A 21,909-nucleotide genomic window follows, 5' to 3' on the forward strand; every position below is an offset into this window, starting at 1 on the left:
GTGTTGATTGTCTGCAGTAACTCCCATCTGGTTATCTGCAACCATTTAGCATTCACTCGAATTTGGATGTGTGGCAGGTGCATCGTGGTGAATACTGTTGAAGTGAGGCTGAACAGCCTGTGTTCGTATGGAATCGCATAGAATCCTTCTTCTGATTTGGCAGAAAACGTAGTTTTCTCTCTTCATTCTGGATATCAGTTCTGCGGATCTCCTCCTTCTCAGATGAGCATCTGCTTTCGGGAAGCTGTCCAGATTCAGATCGTTTTTTGGAATCACAAGTGCAGGGACATGGACAGTGACCAATGTACATATGCCCCCCCAATTTCTTGGCAGTCTTATGTACGCTTAGGATCCACACACCCAATAGCGGTCCATCAGGACTGCGGTTCCTTGTGCCATTCCTGGTGCCTCATATATTCGTCCACAGTTTTGATTTTCCCCCATTTTCCTTGTACCATTATTTCTGAAGCACAGTTTCGGGTTCTCCAACGCTACTATTTTCAGGGGTCCTCCCCTGTCTTCGACCCATGTTAACAGCTTTGACAATTTTGGCCATAGAGGTTTACATAACCTCTGTGAGTTTTCTACTGCTTCCTTGCAGGCTCCGAGGATCATCCAAGCTCGGCAGATTACTACTCCTTTTTCCCATCCGTCTGGGGAAACCACTGACCCCCAGATCTGCATTTGGCCTCTGTTTTTCCAGGTTTGAGCCTCTTCTGCAGTTTTTCCTTGGACGTTCAGTCTTGGGTTTATTTCCCATCTAATTCCGATCCTTTGACATCAGGGTTTTCATATCTAATATCGTGATTCTTGGTGTGCGCCCTTTTTCTTGTTTTGATGTCCTGGACAAAACCGTCTTCATCTGGGAAGTCTTTTTCGTTGGCCCATATCAGTGAGGCGTCTCTTCCCATAAACTGCCCTCTGGTGTTGCACATTGTTACGTGTGACATGCAGTGTGCCGTGGGGACGTCAACTTCTACTGCAACAAAGATTTTGGACTTGCTCATGCTATATGGCAGGAGTGCACAGACGAACCATTCTCCTTCTGGTTGCCTTCGTCCAACATCCTTCATGTGCTGGTACCATATGTTGTTTCCAAGATGGGCTGTGCTGTCCAGGTAGTCGTTTAGTTCAGTGTCCGTTTCATATGGGCTTCTCTTGATTCTTAACTTTTTTCTGTAGTTGGCCAACACTATGTCTTTGAATGTGTCTGTACTGCTCTTTCGTTCAGGCAGTCTCTCGGGCGTTATCCTTGGTGGGGCAGGTCTCACTTCCTGCACTGTCATAGTAGAGGAAGGGCTTGAATTTCTTTTCTTTCCCTCGTACACTCTGTTGCAGAACTCTACCGACCACCATTGGCTCGTTATCTTACGAATGCGTGGTGGCACTGTAGGCCTGTTGCTTATCTCTGGTGTTGGAGCAGACGTGCTCATTATTACAGGTTCTGTAGTTTTCTTGCTCAACTCCTCATGTAGTTTTTTTGCTCTACGTATGAGCGGGAACACATAATGACTACCGCATGCGTTTTCTCAGTGATTTCTTTTGCGGCTTCCTCCATTTCATTGAGTGATTGTGCTATCTCACTTCGGTTCGGTTTCTCACTTTGCTCCCTGCTTTCTGGAGCTGCTTGTTCCACCGGGGATTTCTCCCTTTCATTTAGTTTGGCCTGCGGTTTTGTAGTCATTGACACTTGCCCTTGTTTGTGTGCACTCAGTGTATGGGTGTGTGCCGTGGACAGTGCCATGTTAGCATTCATTCCTTGCTGACCCTGTCTCCAGCCTTTCTCACCATTCATTACTTCAAGTGTGTACGTGTTGCTGCTAATTACATTCAACTGTAAATCGTTTGTTTTATCATCAGTTTTTCTTGGAACAGGGATGACAATATAAGGTCTGGGTGCTTGGGACATTGGGATGCTTCGTGCACCAATAGGAAAAGCAGTTTTGACAGTTAGAGACAAAAATACTACAACAATCACTATGCACATACATATGACGGCCTTGAAAGATATCTTACAGCATCTCCTTCCAGGGAACCGGGGGCACCCCTCCACTGGTGGCACAGCTAAATTACTGTTTTGGGCCCCCATCTCGAACAAGTGCATAGTCAACAGTTTATTTATTTTCTTATCTTGATTAAGTTCAGCAAACACTAAAGTGGTGGGTGCAGTTTAATGTCCCCCCTTTTGTGAGTGATGACGGAAGTCTCTAGTTATGGAGTACAGATCCTTTGCTAGACTATGGAAAAAGGTTAGACTACCGTTTTTAGCACATCACATTCTTCCTGCATTTGTGTATACAATGCATTTCCAGGGCCCCTTCCCAATTCGTCTTGGCCTTGAGGACATGCAGGAATTTGTTCGCAGTGACACCATAAATGGATGGCTTCGCTGCACATCAGGCATAGATAAACCATTGAAAAATAAAAACAAAAATAAAAATAACAGTGAACATATGAGAAGGTAGGAAAAAATAAGAAAAAGGTGGAAAAAAGGTAAACACGGCAGTGAAGTTCGTTGCTCTGGTCCTTTCGCTTGGTTCTTCGAGGTCGAGTTGCTGCAAAGTCTCTCTCCCCCCCATTTACTCCACTGCGGGATGATGATGAAAAACAGAGAAAAATAAGAAAAATAGGAAAAGAAGTTCAGGATGTAGTTATCCCCTTTCGATTTGTTCTACCTTGGAAGCGTGAAGAAATGTGTCTTTGTTTCCTTCCTCTGCCCCCGGCTGGGGCTTCTAAAAGGTTTTATCTTGGATCACTCCTTTCTAAGGCTCTTCTCAGCAGCGGATGTCCATGATTGCTTCTCAGCTGTGATGCAATAGCTCTCAGGAGTCTGTTGAGTTGTGCATTTTTTGCTGGATCACAGAGAAACGTGGGCACGTCGACAGTGATGGGTCTACCCACTAGCTCTGGAAAGTTCTCGATGAGGTGAAAGAAGACTGTGAAGGCAATTCTGCTATCTTCAGGTGATAATGACATTTGCTCTGATTCTCTGTCTCTTAGGTCACCGGTCTTTTTGCAGTGTGATCAGTCCTTGCCTTCTCGATCTGTCCCTCGCCGACTAATTTCACTGGAATTCTCTCAGAAACTCCCTCTGAAAGTTGGACAGTTCCATTTGTAGCTGTATGCTATAGAAGAGTGTTCCTATCTTTCTCGCGTTGGCAGGGTCTCTGAGGAAGGTGAGGACGTCAACCTGGGCAGGTCTCCCTACCATTTCCGGAAAGTCATTTACTAAACCGAAGAGGACATTGTGGGCAAGTAGGCTGTCCTCAGGGGACATGGACATTTATTCGTTTTGCAGAGTCTCAATCACAAGGTTTTGTGCTGTCGTGAACAGTTTCTTTGCTTATCTCCCTGATCTGTCCCACGGCGGAAATTCTCACTGGAACCTCTGAGGTATTCATGCTGGAAGTTAGATAGCTCCACCTGGAGCATGATTCCATGGAGAAGGGTTTTCATGTGTGGGAAATTGACTGGGTCTCTGAGAAACGTTGCAACGTCAACGTCAGCAGGTCTTCCCACCATTTCTGGATAGTCTGCAATGAGTCTAATTAGAACACTGTGCGCTAGCTGTGTGTCTGCGGGGGACAGTGGCATTTGCTTCGCCTTGCTGTCCCGATCACACGCCTCGCTTTTGCTTTGAGCAGTCTTTGCACTTGCCTGCTGCGTGGAGGGCTACCACAGTGTTCAGTTTACTCCATATTTGGTTTAGAAAATGATTGTTTCTGGGATCTCTGATGAACGTCAGCATATCTGCGGTCCTCCCGACAAGTTCTGGGCACTCCACAATGATTCGAAAGAATAACATGTAGGTTTACTTCGTCAATGACTGCTTGAGGCGGGAGCATTGGTCTTTGAGTCACTGTGCTCAGGCAACTCGGCGAAGACCTCTGCGATGACAGTCAATAGTTGCCTGATTACCTTCTTATTTTCTGGATCTTGGATGAATTCTGTGACACTTGTTTCTCTCCCTATGAGTGATGGATAAGTCAATGTCACTAACTGGAAGTAGATGAGCACATCCCACTTAAGGCTTCTGCTGGGGTGTACCATAAGTTTGAGAACAAAGTCTTTATGCTGGGTCCTTTAGGATAACAGTTTCAGTTCTCAGGAATATCCAGTTCTGTTGCTTACCAGAGTCTTAGAGTTCTTTGTCCACTACTCTGTGGCTCTACGTGTTTAAATTATCAGTGTCACTGCAGGTTCAAAGTATGCAACCTTTTCCTTTGCCCTGCAACTTCAGCTGCACATTGTGTTTGTCTGAAAAGTCTTGTATCTCATTCAGTGCTTAGAGAAAAGTTCAATGTATAGCCACAGTTTTCACAGCAAGCTCTTCAGTTTGTCTTTTCTGCTTGTGCGTCCTTCTTCCTTACACTACACCTTGTCTGCACATGCTGTGGTCCTTCCCCGTTGTCTGTAGCTTCCACAGTGAATGCAGTAGGAGCGCCTTCTCCTATAAAGGGCTTGACGTCATTCAGGAAGATCCAGGCTCTTCTTCCTTGGAGCTTGACAGAGGACGGGGTGCAGTCCTCTACGATGAAAGGGCCATTAAATTATGGTTCGTCCCATTTCTTCCTCGTAAAGTTCTTTACTAGAACTCTGTCCCCCGGGAAGACAAGTGTTGCGCCTAGGCTGAGAGTTGCACCTGCATCAGCATTGTCTGTTGTGGTTTGTGCTGTACTGTCCCCTTCGCGCCGTCGCTGCAGCTGGCCTGATATAACAGATGTACTAGATGTAAGACAGTCAAGGTAATTCTTCATTTCTACTCCCAGAACCTCCCTAGCGGGCTGGGCATCACATCTAGCTCTATCTCGGGGGGTAAGAGGGGTTCTCATCCTTCTACCAGTGATAATCTCGTGCGGCGTGAGGTGATGGACGGAGCCTGGCTGGTTCCGAAACGCATATAATGCCAGTGGTAGGCAGTGCAGCCATCCCTTCTTTAATGTGAGGTTCAGTTTGGCTATCCTCTCTTTCAAGAGGCCATTGAGGCGTTCACATATGCCATTTCCTTCTGGGTGATACGCCGACGAGAGCTTGTGCTTTATACGAAGCAACAAGCTAATCTGCTCAAATACTGAGTTTACGAAATGGGGCCCGTTGTCTGACCTCATAACCTCACACACCCTCCACCTGGGGAAAACCTCCCTCACCAGGAACTTTTCAGCACAGGCAGCGTCAGGGTGTGTACAGGGCCCCGCTTCTATCCATCTAGAGAATGGACACACCACGACAATTAAATACCTGTACCCATTACAAACCTGAATCATATCGACATAGTCGATATGCAGGTGCTGGAAAGGCCCTTCACGTCTGGGAATGATTCCTCTCATCACTTTCAATGTGTGCCCAGAGGTGAATTGCTGGCAAATTATGCAATTGACCATAAAGAATGCAACATGCTCCACTAAATTCGTCGCAAACCAGTCTTCTGAGAGTGTTGCAGCAAGATTTTCTTTTGACATATGGAACGGGTAGTGGAGCTGTTCTAACGCTACCTTTAGGAGGGTGACAGGCATTACTGGTTTACCAGTGCTGTCCTGCCTCCATAACCTATCAGAGGGGTTTAAAGAACACCCTCAACGCTTCCATAAATTCTTCTCATCCTGAGGTGCCTCCCCCAGGAGTTCCATTAACTGTGTCTGCCCCATATTGCTATAGGCTTCTGTAGTGGCTCGGGCTATCATCATTCGCTCATGGGTATGTGCCACCTTCACTTCCATGATTGTCTCACCCTTGGATGCCATGCGCTTGGCTTCCGTGTCTGCTTCATGGTTTCCACGTGACACGAAATCTGTTCCCTTGGTGTGAGTGGCGCACTTGACGACATCTATGCACACTGGGAGCTGTAGTGCTTTTATCAGCCTGTCCAACAAGTCTGCATGTTGCACTGGCGTGGCGTCCGCTCGGAGGTAGCCGCTCCTTTTCCATCGTGCCAGGCCCACGTGCACGGTGGACGTCACATAGGCGTAGTCACTGTACACTGTTACTTCCTGGTCTGCGTGATTCTCGATGGCGAGTATCAATGCAACTAGTTCCGCAGCCTGTGCCGAACAGTGGGATGGTATTCGTGCACTGACCAGTACTTGGAACTCTCCATTTGCCATGTGTTTGATCACGGCCACGCCTGTGTACCTTTTCCCGTCTTCTTGGTCAATTCTCGATGACCCGTCAATGAAGACGACTTCTCCGCTTGGCAGAACATTCTCTCTTATTCTGGGGTTTCATCATAAAACTCTTCATAATTGGCACAGTCATGCACAGGTTCTCCCTCTGTGACTGGCTCAGCAATAAACATAGCAGAGTTCACAGTTTTGCATCGCACTATTTTGATCGATGGATTTGAGATAATCACCTCATATGCAGATTCTCTCTGCGACGTCAAGGTGCCCTTTGGGTTCTCCAATATGGCAAATAATGAGTGCTCAACATATAATGTCATGGAGCATCCCATCACAATGGATGATGCTTTCTCGATGGCAAACGCAGCGGCTGCTAAATTTTGCTCGCATGGGAAGTGGCCCCTCATGACCGGTTCCAAGCTCCCACTGTAATACGCTAGGGGCTTGTACCCCAGCGATGTTCGCTGAGCGAGCACTGCCATCATAAAATTGACATCGGTATGAGAGAAGAGATAGAATTCCTCTGCATAATTGGGGATCCCGAGAACTGGGGCGTTACAAATTGCCCCCTTTAGTTCTGCAAACCCCTTTTCCATTTCTTCAGTCCATTCAATTTTTCCCTCTGTTGCCTGGGCTTTCTTTAAGGCCTGGAGCAAGGGCTTGGTGTATGAGCTGTAATCGAAGACCCATGCTCTGACATAATTGCATAGGCCTAAGAAGCTCTGCATTTGTTTTACCGTGAGCGGCTTAGCCGTGTTCATGATAGGTCCAGCCCTCTCTGGTGTTACCTTTTTCCCTTCATGTGATATTAGTTGCCCTATGTATAACACCTTCTGTTGGCAGTATTGCAACTTGTCCTTGTCCACCTTGTATCCCTTCTCAGCTAATATGGTCAATAGCAGAGTTGTGTCGGCATTGCTTTTCAGTGGTGCTGCAGATCAGAATATCATCTACATATTGCAAAACAACACTGTCTACCGCAATGTTACTTAGGTCCATTTGCAGGACTCGGTTAAAAATGGACAAAGATTCACAATACCCCTGTGGCAGCCTTGTACTTTTCAGGTGCATTTATCTGAAAGTAAATGACGTCAGGTCTGCAATCACGGTGCAATGGGATAGAGAAAAATGCATTCTTCAAATCGATCACCGTAAAATATTTTGCCTCCGTGGGTATGTTGCACAAAATAGTGGATGGATTAGGGACTAGAGGGAACTCGGCTTCTACTATGTCGTTCAATGCTCGTAAATCCTGGAAGAGCCTCCCTTCGATTTCTCGACAGGATAGATCACCGTGTTACAGGGTGATTCTGAGGTTACCAGAATGCCCTGCTCCATCATGGCAGAGATTGTCTTCGCAATAACCTTGTCCGCTTCTCTGGACAAGGGGTATTGTCGCACTCTTGGTAGAAACGCTCCAGGCTTGAGTTTAATCTTCACCTCTCCTGCCTCCTTCATAAGGCCCTTTTGTCCATACTGTGACTGGCACCTGGGCCATGTCCTCCTCAAAGTATTCTGGTCGTGCCATCACTAGCATCATTCTCTGTGGCACTTCTCGTTTGATCATTTTGACCCAGAATATGAGACTTACTTTCACCGTGTCTCCTCTAAGTCAGGGTGCTCTTCGAACAGATCATCATCTGTGATGTCAGTCACTCGATACCCTTCTTCAATGGTGATAACTGCGCACCATTGTATCCTTCGTCGTCGTATCCTTCTACTAAAACCACCTTCCCCTTTACTGCGGCAACCTGTATTACCAAAGGAAATATTTGTCCCTCTTCTTTATGCATGGGTATCCTTGGTCTAAAATGAAACTCATCAGGGGTCCTCATAGTTTTGACTGCGAGGCCCAACAATCCCGCCATGAGCACTCGCACGCCATATTCGAAGACCTCCGGCTCCAGCGGTAAAGCTCTCATAGCTGTACGTCCCGAGTATGCTCTGATCATTTCGCATACGTTGGAATAATGCATTCCTGGCATGGAGCACACTATGCCATCCTCAGTGAATGAGATTGACATATTCAGCTTTGTCATTAGATCTTGACCCATGATGTTTACTGGGGACTGACGTGAGTACAGTAAAGGCACATTCATTTCATGCTCTCCCACGGAGACCGGGAGAGCGTCTGTGAAGGGAACTCTACTATGAGCTCCAGTGAAACTTTGCGTGTCTATTGCCTCGCCAGACAAGGAAAACTTGCCTTCTCTTATGCACGAATGCATCGCGCCCGTGTCAACTAACAAAGAATACTCTTTTCCTCCTATGGTGAAATCTACCCTTGGTTCCCCATTAGGGTCTGGTGTCACCAATAGGATAGAGCACATCCGAGTTTCCCGTGAGCTGTCCTTTTTTATGTATAGGTTCGGCCCACTATAAGCTTGCGGAACACCCCCATTGTTCATCCCTTGTGGTACTGGCGGTGGTGCCTGCTGGGGTTGCCCCTGTTGCAAGTTCCCCAAGTTCGAGGGTTGAAACCCTTGCTGTGCACCTTGTTGCAAGCCAGCTGCCTGCTGCTGCACGGTATAGTTTTGTGCATTGTCCTGTTGTGGGGTAGCCGGTTTATTTACCGTGCCTACCCCATCCCTTGATTGTTCTGTCACATGCCTTGGCTTCTGCACATGCGTGCCACATGTCCTGTCACTCCACACTTACAACATACTGGCGGTGGTCAGGCCACCTGTCCATCTGGCATAGCTGGACTGCCCATTGGTGCACTCTGGATACCACCTTGAACATTTTGAAAACCTCCATGGGTACCTCTAAAGCCTCCCTGATTACTCTGCAATCCTCTTCCTCCAAATCCCCTTCCTCTCGGATAATATCCCACATTACCCTGATTGTTCTGTGGCGGGTTAGTGGCACATTGCGCACTCAAATTGGCAGGGCTTGTTAGCATGGCTTCCTCGAGCGCATACTTCGTGAGCTTCCTTTGCACCAGCTTTGCCTCTTCTCCCTTACATGTTGGCTCTTTCTTTCAATTCTTTTCTTTCAACAGCCTACAATAATGGGCAATTGTCAACTGGATTTCGGCCCACGGTTTAGCTTCTATTCCTACCGATTTTTTGAGTTGTTTTTGCACCGGTTCTGGTGACCCTTGGCACAGTATATGATAGAATACAGGGATAGATTTTGTCCAAGACTCATGCGTTTCAAGCACCCACGCGTCTTGAAAATTCTGGATATAAAGCAACGGATCCTCTGACTCTTTCATCTTCCGAGTCATAATGACTCCCATGTCTGATGTGTCAGGGTGTAGCATTCGCAGCGCTTTCCACACTGCAGCTCTACAATTATTAAATGGCGCTCCGTCATGAGAGGTGTTAGTTATGGTTACCCTAGGGTAGCCTGCCCTCTTCCACACATGGTCTGCTCTTTCTCTGAGTATAGCAATTAGGAGACCCTTGATGTCCCCTATGGCTAGAGTGACTCCCCCCGTCATTTTTTCTAGCTCATGTATCCACTTCCCGGCTCCCGATGTCAACATTGGAAGCTTATTCTTTAAATTTTCACGGTCCATGGGTGGCCATGGAATATATTGCGGTCTTACTCCCCCTTTCTCTAGCAGTGGGAATTGGAATGCGCAATCCTCCTTTCCCTTTTCTTTACCTCCTCAGTCTCTTGCTGGGGTGGCGTTCCCGCCTTGCTTTCTACCTGGCAGCGCCCTTAACCTATCTGTATAGGCAGGTGCCGATGCTCCCCTCTGACCGTGGGGTGTTTCTTCATGTCTGCTGGACTGTCCAGCGGACTTCGATGTCCTACTTATGGACTCGCCGGCCTCTGACCATTGTACCCCTCGGTTCCCTTTCGCGCTGTCTCCCTTCGTCATACATTGCTTCTTCCGCGTCACCATCAGAGTCAGACTCCAAATACTCCCAGTTTGCACAACTTCTTGCATCATCTTCGTTCTGCCTATCTTCTAGTCTATCTAGGGAACGTCCCCTGCTCTCACTACTTTGGGTGACATCCTCAGTGTCATATAACTGAGTGCTCTCTAAGCGCTCATCTTCCCTTCCCTCTTGGGAGATTCGGTCCAGTCCCATTTCATCATATATTTTATCAATTGCTTCCCCGATGCTTCTGGTTTCGAAGTCATCATCAATAATTGTCCTGCTTGTACCTGGTACTGCATCACTTGCTAGAAAGAACTCTTGTATGTCTTCCCAGTCTACAACAGGATTGGGTTTTTTCACTTCCCGCTGCAAATATTCTAAGTCTTGCGCCCTTTGTCTATGTTTTCGTTCTATTTCCTCATCTGTTTCCTTGTGTTTCCTTGCGTCCTCTCTAATCTTATCTACTTCCTGCATCCTTTTGTCTCTACATTCCTCTGGCTTTCTAATCTCTTCCTTCCTTTCATGCACCCTACGTTCTTCCTCTAACTTCAACTTATTCAGTCTGTATTTTTCGTAGGCTGCATACTGAGTGTGACTGAGTGGTATTTCTTGCTCTTCACAATAAAGTTGTTCTTGCCTCAGCCTGTCCTTCTTTCTATTTCTTTCATCCCTTGTCTCCCTATCCTTTTCCGTTCTCTGCTTTTCGTCAGGCCTTTCTCGTGGCCTTGCATCATCACTCCCCTTTCCGTCTAATTTTAACAATATCTGTCCTCCCATCCATTCGTCCTTTGCGAATGTCATCTCATCACTCTCTCTCTGGTTCTTTCCATCTCTCTCCTTATCGAGAGGTACACTAGTCTGTACCTGATCCTTTCGTCCATCTCTGTGCCTCTCCTTGTCCCTCGGGACGGCGGGGGGCGGGAACGGTTTCCCGCTCCTTCTCATTAGTTTCGTCACTACTGTATGCAGGTGACTCATACGCGGGGTTGCTGTACCCCGTGGCTGATTTGAGCTCTCGTAGCGGGTAAAGACCCTCTGACCTGCTTCCCTAAATGACTGGTTCCAGCGGGGCCGGTGGCGCAGTAGGCGTCTCACCCCCCTCTGTACATACGTTTAATATCCAGTCTGCAGGTGGTTCTTCTTCCTTTCTTTGTTCAAACATCTTCCATAACTCGAGAACGGCAAGGCGTTTCTCGAGTTTCTTCCCGCTATATGTGGCATGTAGGAACATGGTCATGTGCTGTAAGATAGCCTTAGACAATGACCCATTCTGGGGCCACGGCATAAACATTTTATTTGCGGTGCCCTTAACCCACTCTTGGCTGTATTTCTTCAGCTTTTCTGCATGTTTTGGCAATTGCTTACAGAGATGCATAAGCGGGGTGACCTCCTCCATCTTTTCACTTCAATACCCACAATTTTTACACAATAACTTAAGTCTCTCCACCAATATGAGCGAGCACCACAACCGCAAGCTCCAATCCACTTTTTTCTGCCAGAATTTATACCATCAATTTACTCAAAAGAAACCATCAATTCACTGGCGATCCCCTCTCACTTACAGAATCGCAAAAACCAAAATGCATTTCACTCAAGCATCAACACATTTTTCGCATCAATACATTTATTGCGCTTTCACATATAGCAAGGCACTTATAACAGACGCTTGACAGACTAGACAGACACCAGCTGGTCAACATATACCTGCGTTCTAATTATTACCCCGTCATGGGATTTGAACTACCCCTTTATGACGTCTTTAAACGTCATCGTAGCCTAGCGTCCCCCTCTCTGTGGGCTCTGGGTTCAAGTTCCTTCTGACCACTCTTTATAGCGCAGGAACAAGGCGAATTTACAGTTTTCTCTCGGGTGCCCCCCTGGTATTCCTTACCGTTTTTAATCTCGGGTGCCCCCCGGTATACTTTTATGTTTTTACCTTTCCCAGATGCTCCCCTGGTATTCTATTACCTTTTAGCTCAGGTGCCCCCCTGGAATCCTATTATATATATCTTCCTTTCATACTCGAGTCATTAATCCACTATATATATACCGTCTTCTCTACCTCTAACTAATTTATCTTTCTCCGCCACACTCCGTTACCTTTCCCCCACTTGCTCTAATGCCTATAAGTCATTTTTCAAGGTAACAAGTTTCGTTGTTTCACTCACTGATCGTCTCTTTTCCTCAATGGATCTCCGGGATCACTGCCCCATCCTCTTCCCGCTTTATGGTTTTCGTCCGATACGCTTCCCGTGGGAATGAAAAGGGTTATGCTTGGAAAAGCGGGTTCCTTCAGGCCCACTGCAGATTTTTTGGGAGTATATGCCCTATCACTGTCCATGGCAGCTTCTCAGCCTACTCAGCCAGAATACCGAAAGAACTTGCGATGTAACCGAAGATCCAGAGTTACTTCGCGCCATCGGTTTAAAGGTGTCTTGTGACTATATTAATCGATTATCAATAATCGATGGCCGAAACCATCCTCACGATACCAAGTGTTGACGAGGAGAAGTAATTACTGATGGGCCCATTGGTCAGCACTCACCCTCGAAAACTTGTAATATAAGATAGCTGCACAGTGTGAGGACAGGGTTCAGGACTTACATACTCCAGCACAAATCAATACTAGGGACTCAGTAAGTTGGCAAAGGGAAGTCCGTTTAATGATACATAGATCAGCTTATGGAAATCAGCAGCATCGCAAACACCTGTCTCGCCCCGACTTCCTCGAACTTCAGTACAACAGCCTCTTTTATGGGCAAACTTTGTCATCCAACTTCTATAAAAAATCATCATGCAATATAATTGGTTGGGAAAGGTAACTTAAGTATAGGTGTTATAGCTGTATATGAAAATAAGGCATACGGATTGGATAACTCTTATCGGTTGGGCGTCTAGGCCCATCCCTCTACACCACACGTGATTGACGTCACTACAAGTACGACGTCTCATTGGTTACAATGTCTATAGGACCCTAGATTACATGGTCCCTTGTGATTGGGTGAGTTACACCCCTAAACATAAATCTCCACTTTTAGTTAGCAGCATGCAGAATAGACACTCTGGTGCCTGGTGTCCCAAGATTCACCCTGCCTCCCTTCCATCAATCAGTGGTTTAGGGCTATGTGTCAATTAATTCACTGGGTATGGCCTCAGATATGTAGTCTCTTATCAGGAAAAATTATGGCACCCTCTGGTTCTGAATAACATCAGGCGGTGGTACATCTTCGCGCCTGTCTGGTCACGTGTTGGTCCACCGTGAATCTGCTTCAGTTCTCAGTCTTTTCGTGCATTTGATTCTGTGCTCGCTTGGCCACCTGCATGGGCCTCTCTTATCTTGACCTTCACGGGTGGGCTGGCGTGCTCTGAAGTTTGAGCCTCGTGAGCTCATGCTCACCTCCCCGTCTCAGGTTGACCTCGATTTCCCCGGCATGAGCCATCCTTTGTGAAGTTTCGATCCCGCTCTTTTCCTCAGCTTGGACCTAGAGGTGAAACTCCGCCAGTTGGGCCTAGGCCGCCTGGGCTTTCTTCTGCTCAAACAAAATGGATTTGAACGTGTACATTGTGCTGTATTGAGGTAGACATAAATAGTTGGCGCATGCCGCTCTATTCTTCTACTTAAGCATTGCAGGCGGTGTCGATTACTTAGCATCTTGCGTTTGTAGCTTATTTACACACGTTCAATAAGGCGGTTGCTTCCGTCTTGTCTCATGGCACCATTCTCACCATTCTCATACGTTTTCACAGTGTCTCTCCCCTTCGTCCATTACAATTCTCCTCGCAATTGTCGATACTGTCATACAGTGTGTCTTCGGATTACACATTGATCCTTCACATACATCCTTATACAATGTAGTTAAACAAGTGTTCACATTTCAGTATTTGAATACATTGTGTTTAACATGTGCTTGTGGATTAGCTTTGTTGGCTCAGGTAATCCTCTATACACAGGTCAACGAAGGACAAGGTCTCAGTTTATGACCCCAAAATGTGGCCTGCAGGCAAATTTACATATTAGATTGTACACAGAGGTCAAGACGGCCATGTTACATTCGGAATGACACTGTCCACCATTTTGGAACACAGGATGACTTTCAGAGAGAGAATCTAAAATGGCTGATGGACCTAAAATGGCGGCTTACACAGATCTAAGGTCAAGACCTTGTAACGCGGATTTCTTCGCAAAGCGACTTGGCGTAGGCCAATATACATATAGTCATACAGTATAGGAGGCACGATATGTTTCCCGTTTGACAAACCCTCCTTTTGGCCTATGCCAAGCGCTAAACTACTTCTAATCACTTTATGAACAACTCCACGTCTCAACGTCCATACACTGAATCACTATCGGAAATATCTATTGCCATTAGATCAGTTATCAACATTTCTTTCAGCACATACTCATTGGAGTTCTTGTCTGGGGCGTGTACCTTGCGTCCTAATGTACCCATCACCTGTGCGCAACATCCTCCTAACATCGAACATATACTAGGAATACACTGTATACAGCAACAAAGGAACAGCAGAATTCCCAAAATGATCAGCAAGACTGAAAGCACCTTCCAACCCCATGACTGCAAAAAGTCCCAGAACCAAGCGCTAAGATCCCAGTTTCCCTCGGGAACATGCACTTCTGAATTTAGGACATGCAGATTCTGTATTGCCTTGAAGATAGTTGGGGAGGAATCTGGCATGAAAACACAGCAAGCTGACCCCACTAATTTACTCACCCCTCCACGTTCTGCTAGGATGACAGCTAATGCCATCCGGTTCTGAAGTTCTACTAACCTTATTGCTTTCTCTTCTAGAGTCATATTATAGAGTATGTCAGTGGTCCGGTTAATGGTTCTATCCAGTACTCTCGCTAGTCTCCTGGTTAACCATGGAAATGCTACATTACCGCAGACAAAGTAGACAGGTTCGCCTACATACAAAGGTCTGCCTTCCCCAGTCAAATTCGCAACGTTGGCGCAACCTTTAAAATCTCCCATTGACTGAGTTCCATTCCTCTGTATGCAGAGAAAAACTGAATCGGGGCTATGGTTAAATGCGTAAGAAGGAGGCGTGGCATCCTTATTACCTATAGGAGCCATCTTGAAAGAAATCAAAGATTGAAAAGGACGAGACAGTCTATGTTACGCTCACCTGGACCCCACAGGGGTGTCGATCGGACCTGGACAGCTGCGGTCTCCTTCAACGTGATGCGTAGTGCAGAGATGACTGTCTGGACTGGCCCACCTAGTTTTTTCTGCTGGACCCGAAGAAGTATTTTCCTGCAAGTGGAGACAGGGATTAACCACCTGTGGGTTTTAGTGATGGCCTCCCAACTGTTCTCGTTCTCCCCCACTAATCACCTCCGATATCCCCTTAGTAACCTCACGTTATGTTCATAAAAGATGAGCTCTCCATCCTGCGTGTCTTGCAGGGGCGCGTAGATACCAGTTACTTCACTGGTTTAAAGGTGTTGGGAGAGTTCCGGTAAGTATTGACTCTGAAGTCCCTGGCTGGATTCGTAAGTATCAAGTTCAAAGAGTTCAATGTGCCGATGTTCACTCTTATCCCCTTCCTTCATTAAGTTGCAACTGAGTTTGTGAGAAGAAGGTCTCGTAGCTGCTGCTGGCGTTCAGGTAAGAGTCTGTGTTACCCAACGCTGTCCGGTAACTATTGCATGCGTTAACGTGTTGTCTTTCTCCCTCTTTACAGATGCAGCATATGATGAAAATGTGGAGAGTTATGGAATAACAGTTGAGTTATGGTAAATCAGGTAAGTCTATGGTGGTAAGAGGTTGTATTTGTTGATTCTCTTGGCTCACCTTGTTTTTTCTTGTGTCCCCTAGGTGCCGGATTACGGCGAAGAAATGATGGAGACAGTGCCGGATCGAAAGATGCTGTGAGAACTGGTGAGTATGGCGCCGTGCTGGAGCTGGCGAAGCGACGCGTGCAGGACTGATGTACTTTCCAGGTCCGGAGATGAAATGGTTCCGGAATTAGGTGAGGAATTTGAAATAAGTTTGTTTTCTAACCTTGTCCTTTTCTTCTTCTTTATTCTAGGAGCTCCGGATTGAAGGCGGGCGTGACAGAAGACTGGATGCTGGCTGCAGGCACGCGGGCGTGGCAGAAGACTGGATGCTGGCTGCAGGCACGGTGAGCGTCACGCTGCTGGATGCAGAATAACGCGAAGCATGTGCTGCTGTTCGGGTGTGGTTTAAATAGCCTCCAAACTAGTTCCAGGTAAGAAGTTCCCTAGAGCCACGCCCGAGTAAAAAATAGTCCCTGTAACAAAATAGTCCCATACAGGCCTCATGTAGGCTTGGATTCTTTTGCAGCATAGTCTGCATCAGGTAAGTAAAGTCTATGAGCTTGGCGCCTATGGTGCCAGGACTGATTTCCATGATGAGCCTGGCATCTAAGGCGCCAGGACTGAATCCAGACAGCCCCTAACCGGGGATGCTGAGGTTAGGGGCTGTCTGGATGCCTGCTCCCGGAGCTCAGGGCCTTGGTCCTGATGCCCGGGTGTAGGCATCATGACAGCCTATCAGAAGGCCTAATAGAAGCAAGATTAAGCTTGTTCCTATTTGCAAAAAGTGAGCAGTCCAGGGGCGTAAGAACACGCTTCTCAAAATTATTCAAGTTAGTACCGTCAAAATTCCCTGAGATGCTATCGTTCCATCGGCCAAAGAACAGTGCTCTAAGAGAAGAATAACAAGCAGTTGTCAAAGGTAAAGGATGAATATACCAACCTAGCCCCTTATCCCCGTGTTGCGGTAAATGCGAGCAGACCCAACAGTTGGACTTATTAAAGATAGCATGTGTAGCATTCATGATGAGTAATAGCGTATTATTGTGGTATCTCTGTCTGTGCTGAGAGTCCCTAGGAGATAAGAGTGTGCAGATGCACAAAAGGAGTAGAAACTGTGGGTACATTTTCAGTCGGTAACAAGGTTTCGAGTGGATGTACTTCTTCTAGATACCAGAAGTCTGAAACAATGACTATTATAAAACAAATTAACATTACAAAAAAAAGCAGTATGTTTTCGGGGCCCAAAAACGTTTGTCCTTTTTCACAGCTGGTCACACGTCTATTTATCAGTCCTGTACGAGCGGTAGCATTTGCAGGCATTGTAATCTTCAAACGAACATGCCACTGTTATTTAGCTGGCGACCTCCAGGCCGAGTGACTTCTTAGTCCTTCCACAAACCCTAGCCAACAGAATCCCCTTTTCCAAATAATTACTTGGGCCAAAAGCAAGCCCTTGATGATTTTTTTTCTTCTTCTCTGAATGCACAGCCAAACCGTGCCGTAAGTCTATTTCCTTGGACGCAGATTATATCTTGTTGTCCCTGGTACTGATTGATCCGAGAACAATGTGTCGTCACTTCCTGTTGGAAGCGACGTATCAAGAGCAAGTGAAGATGCAAGATCCAGAACAACAGCTTCCGGAAACAAAACGTTTGGAGAGCGTGGAGACAAAATGGCTGTTTCCCAGGCCTCACAGGCTCAGAGAGAGTCTCTGATACACTCTCAATGTTGTTTACTGCTTTGGGATCATTGGTCGCAGTATTGGTGAGGGGTACTGTTTCTTCCATATCGTATGGCACTGGTTGTGGAATCCTCTTGATGTGAGTCGCGTGGATCCAGTTTTTCCAGTCTGCAACCCGCGCCGCAGTCTGTGTGACCAGCAGGACTTGGAAGGGGCCCCGCCACCGAGGTGCAAGGAAAGAGGATCGCTCCAATGCCTTTGTCAAAACCCAGTCACCGGGCCTATGACCTGGGCCCTCGTATCATACAGGTAAAGCCTCTCGCACCTGGGGATAAATCAAATACAAGTTTTTAGTCAACTGGCTACAGTAATCTGAAAGAAGTACATTTTCAATATTTCTCAAAGAACGACATTTTGGAAGGTTCCAAATATTAGCAGGTCTCCCCATTACCACCTCAAAGGGAGAGAGCCCAGTCTTAGTTTGAGGGCTTGTACGCATGGATAACAACACAATCGGTAAGGCGTCCGGCCATTTTAGTTTGGTGCCGGCACACCTCTTAGCAAGCTTGTTCTTGATAATGCCGTTGTGTCTTTCTACTAGTCCGGCACTCAGAGCGTGTCTGGCCGAATCGAACCATTTGTCGATCTGTAATCCCGCACATATCTGCAGAATTACAGCAGTGATAAAATGCGGACCGTTATCTGACCAGATGACTCTTGGTAGCCCGAGCCTAGGAAAATATTCCTTTAACATAATTTTTGCAGTAGTCATGGCTGTAGTGTCTTTAACTGGAAAAGCCTCAACCCATTTGCTAAAAGCACAGGTGACAACTAACATGTATTTCAAATTATTGCACCATTCCATTTCGATAAAATCAAAGTGTATGACATTGAAGGGGACAGAAGGTGGACCAAAACTTCCCCTAGGAGTTGATGTTCCCTTTCCCAGATTATGCTGTAGACAGATCATGCAGTTTTGGACAAAACTTTCAGCTACCTTAGAGATCTTGTCATTCACCCATACATTTTCCACAATTTTCATAATCTTGCGTGCACATACATGTGTAGGGCCATGAGCCATGATGACCATCATCATGATGTACGCATGATGGAGGGAGTGCAAGCGCTGAGAGCAATTGTACTATTAGGGAGCCATGCTGGATCTTTGCACCATGTGAAGTTAAGAACCCTCTTTCTGACCAAAGTCTCCCAAAGTTGTGAACCACCCCTGTAGAGGAGGTCCCAGATATGACCTGCACCCCTGCCCCCCAGTGCAAGTTGTCAGTAAGGTACTCCCCGTGGTATGTGACGTACGAGGAACAGCTGAACCAACAAAGGGCGGCAATGGGCCGCTTCCCTGTGTACATCAGAAGATCAATACCTGTTGAAATGCCCATAACCAGGCAACCCTGGGCAGCACGGTACCCAATCAGACAACCATGCCTGCCATTGGTACGAAACGACGAGTATTTACAGACTGTCCACGAGGAGACCCCGAAGGCCTTAATGGAAGACCAATTGAAATAGACTGAGGGCCTAGGCAGCCCCGAGAACAACCAGAAGTGGCTATTGTAACTTGTCATGAATGTTGTAACTTGTCATGAATGTATTAGGAATAATCTATGGACATATAAATGCATGAACTCGGCACAAACCCCAGATCTGTGATGTATTAACTTGTAGGTGGGCTGGACATCATGTTTTGGATTGTATAAAAGGTGCGACTATTCTGATGTACAGCCCCACTCACTGAGCACACCAAACAGGGCTGGAGTTCGATGTGTTGTACTGAAGGCCTGATAGCTATCTGTTGCTTTGTCCTTTGAAACTGTTCAGTATAGAATAAATAAATTTGCATCTTTCGTTGTAACCCGTGTTTGGTGTATTTCCTTTTGGGGTACTCAGCCTCGATATCTTCTTTTTGATTTCACACTGTGAGGCTCTGAAGGTGAGCCAAGCAACCAATCAGTAACAAATGAACAGGGTTAGGAAGGGAAGGAGGAATGAGCAGCAGAGAAAAACAAAGGAGGTTAGCAGGGGAGAGGAAGGAAGCAAAGAGGAAGGTCATGAGGAGCTTCGGGAACTTAAGGAGCTCTGGCGCAATGCAGAGAGATGCATTGTGCACTGAGAAGGGTGCATAAATAGAACTAGCAGTACAGATGGGCAAATTCTCATGAGAACTCAGGCGGCAAATGCCGCCAAGTTATGCCAACGTAGGACACCGTTGGGTAACTACGGGAGCAGAGGAGTCCCAAGGGTGGGGTGCATCTTAACCATGACATCCCTTTAACAATGTTTTTTCTGTCAATTTCATAGGTGTTTATAAGTGAACATATTTCATGGTGTTACATCACTAGATATTAATAATTACTCTTTTCATACATATGAAAGAACTATAAACCTCTTTTAATAAAAATATTATTTGCAAAACATACTGATGGTGTCGTTATTGCAGCGCATGCTGGGGATGGAAATCATTGTTCAATTTCCTACAGCATAAGGCTCCACTATGACCCCAGGCAAACCAAACCACCTCTACTATTCACTGGGCCTCATTACGAGGTAGAAGGTAGCCATGGTGCTATTAGCGCCATGGCTGCCTCCAAACTCGTACCGACTCCGTCCTTGTGAATGGAGCAATTACCGGTCCATTCCAAGGTTGGCAGGACCGGTAATTCCCCATTCACCAGGGCCATTCCCCATTCCCATTTGAGCCACCATAGGGCTCAATGGGAATGGGGAAGGCGCTAATAACGGTACAGCAAATTGCGGTACGGTTATTAGCTCTAGAGTCCCTTTGCATGTCCCGTCCTCAACGCCTGAAAAAAACAGGCGTTAAGGAAGGACTCGCAAAGGGAACTCATAGTAGGGCGGTAAGGGATTACCAGCACCGGTGCCCTTACCAGTGCCGGTAATCCCTTACCGCCCACCTCATAATGAGGCCCACTGTCCCTACAGTGCATCCTAGCTCAGTGTCCAGTATACCCTAATAATGTAACCAATGGCCAGTCTCCAAATCCATGCGGGATAGGCTTCGGCCATGCCACATTCCCAAATAAGCAAATCAGAGTACACATTTGCATTTGCTGAGGACAAAGCCCACTACCCAGATACCAAATATATAGTACTCGTTTTTCTACTTAGTACATACTTCCAAAAACATGCTTTCAGGTCCATGCTAATGCTCATCGTGCAAGTTTGTTGTAGTCTAGTCCACCACTTCAGGACGTAACCGCAAGCAGAATATTTTTTCCCATTCAAACCTACTGCTTTGGCCATGCCGGCTGCCCCAATAATCAAATTACAGTACACATTTCTCCTTGCTGACGACCAGGCCCATTACCCAGACACCGATGTTATATCACTGTGTTGTGTACAAAAACACAGGCCATATTTGCAAAACCATGCTTTCCAGTTCTTGCTGACCGTCCTTGTGCTTCTTTGCTGCAATCGCATCCAGCACTTCACCCTGTACCCATGGGCACATTATTTTCCCTTTCAAACCTATCCCAATTTTTAAAAATGTTATCACATAGCTGGTCCTTGTGGCCATGCCCACTTTAACCCGATTGCTGGTCCCTCGTAGTCATGGCCAGTAACCAGATTGTCTATGACATGGCCTTAGGCCACTGCCCATGGCCACAGGCTATACCCCAGTCACAAAAGGTATATAAATTTTGTTTTGTACATACATTATGACACTTTTCAAAAATAAAACATGGACACATTTGCAAAACCATGCTTTCAGGTCGTTGCCAATGCTCCTTACACATGTTTGCTGCAAATCCAAAGATGTTTTATTTTTTCAAAAGTGTCAAAAGTTACATACAATCAATTGTCATATAACTTAGTCCCCACTTGTCAACATCCATTTAGACTTTGCACAAACATTGAAGGTTGGGTGTATAATCGTTCTGAAAGCTTTTGTCCACATTCGTCAAACGGCAACAAAGTTGTAAGCTGTCTAAAAATGTTGAGATCCTCTTCTAATTCTGTCCCTTCTTGACACAATCTCTCCAAACCTCGCAAAAACGTTCATATCTAGATCTAAAATCTTTTTGCAAACGTTTCTGCAGATTCGTCAAATGGTACCACATTTATAAACTTTTACCATATTTTGGGACCCCCTTGTAATTTTGTTCCCTCTTGATAAATCAGCACCACACAATTCCCAAACGTCATGCAGTTTCATTGAGTGGCGCCAAAGTTATAAACCATCCCAAAACTGCTTTTCACCAACCCTGTAATGGAGAAATAAGCATAGATGCCCCCTGAACACCACAGGACTGCCCTGACTGTCCGCAAACATTGGAACATAGAAAGACCCGATTTCTGGCTTTTTATGGCTGTATCCCATCCCTTCCTCATCACCCTAAATTCCCCAGAGATTGTTTCATTAGTTTCACAAGTGCAATGTTGTGTTTTTGAATATGTTTACACCACGATGTCAGCGGACACCGGGGGCTGTCCGCAAAT

The sequence above is a fragment of the Ambystoma mexicanum genome, chromosome 3q (assembly GCF_040938575.1).
Source record: "Ambystoma mexicanum isolate Mex_15411 chromosome 3q, UKY_AmexF1_1, whole genome shotgun sequence".
Taxonomy (NCBI): Eukaryota; Metazoa; Chordata; class Amphibia; order Caudata; family Ambystomatidae; genus Ambystoma; species Ambystoma mexicanum.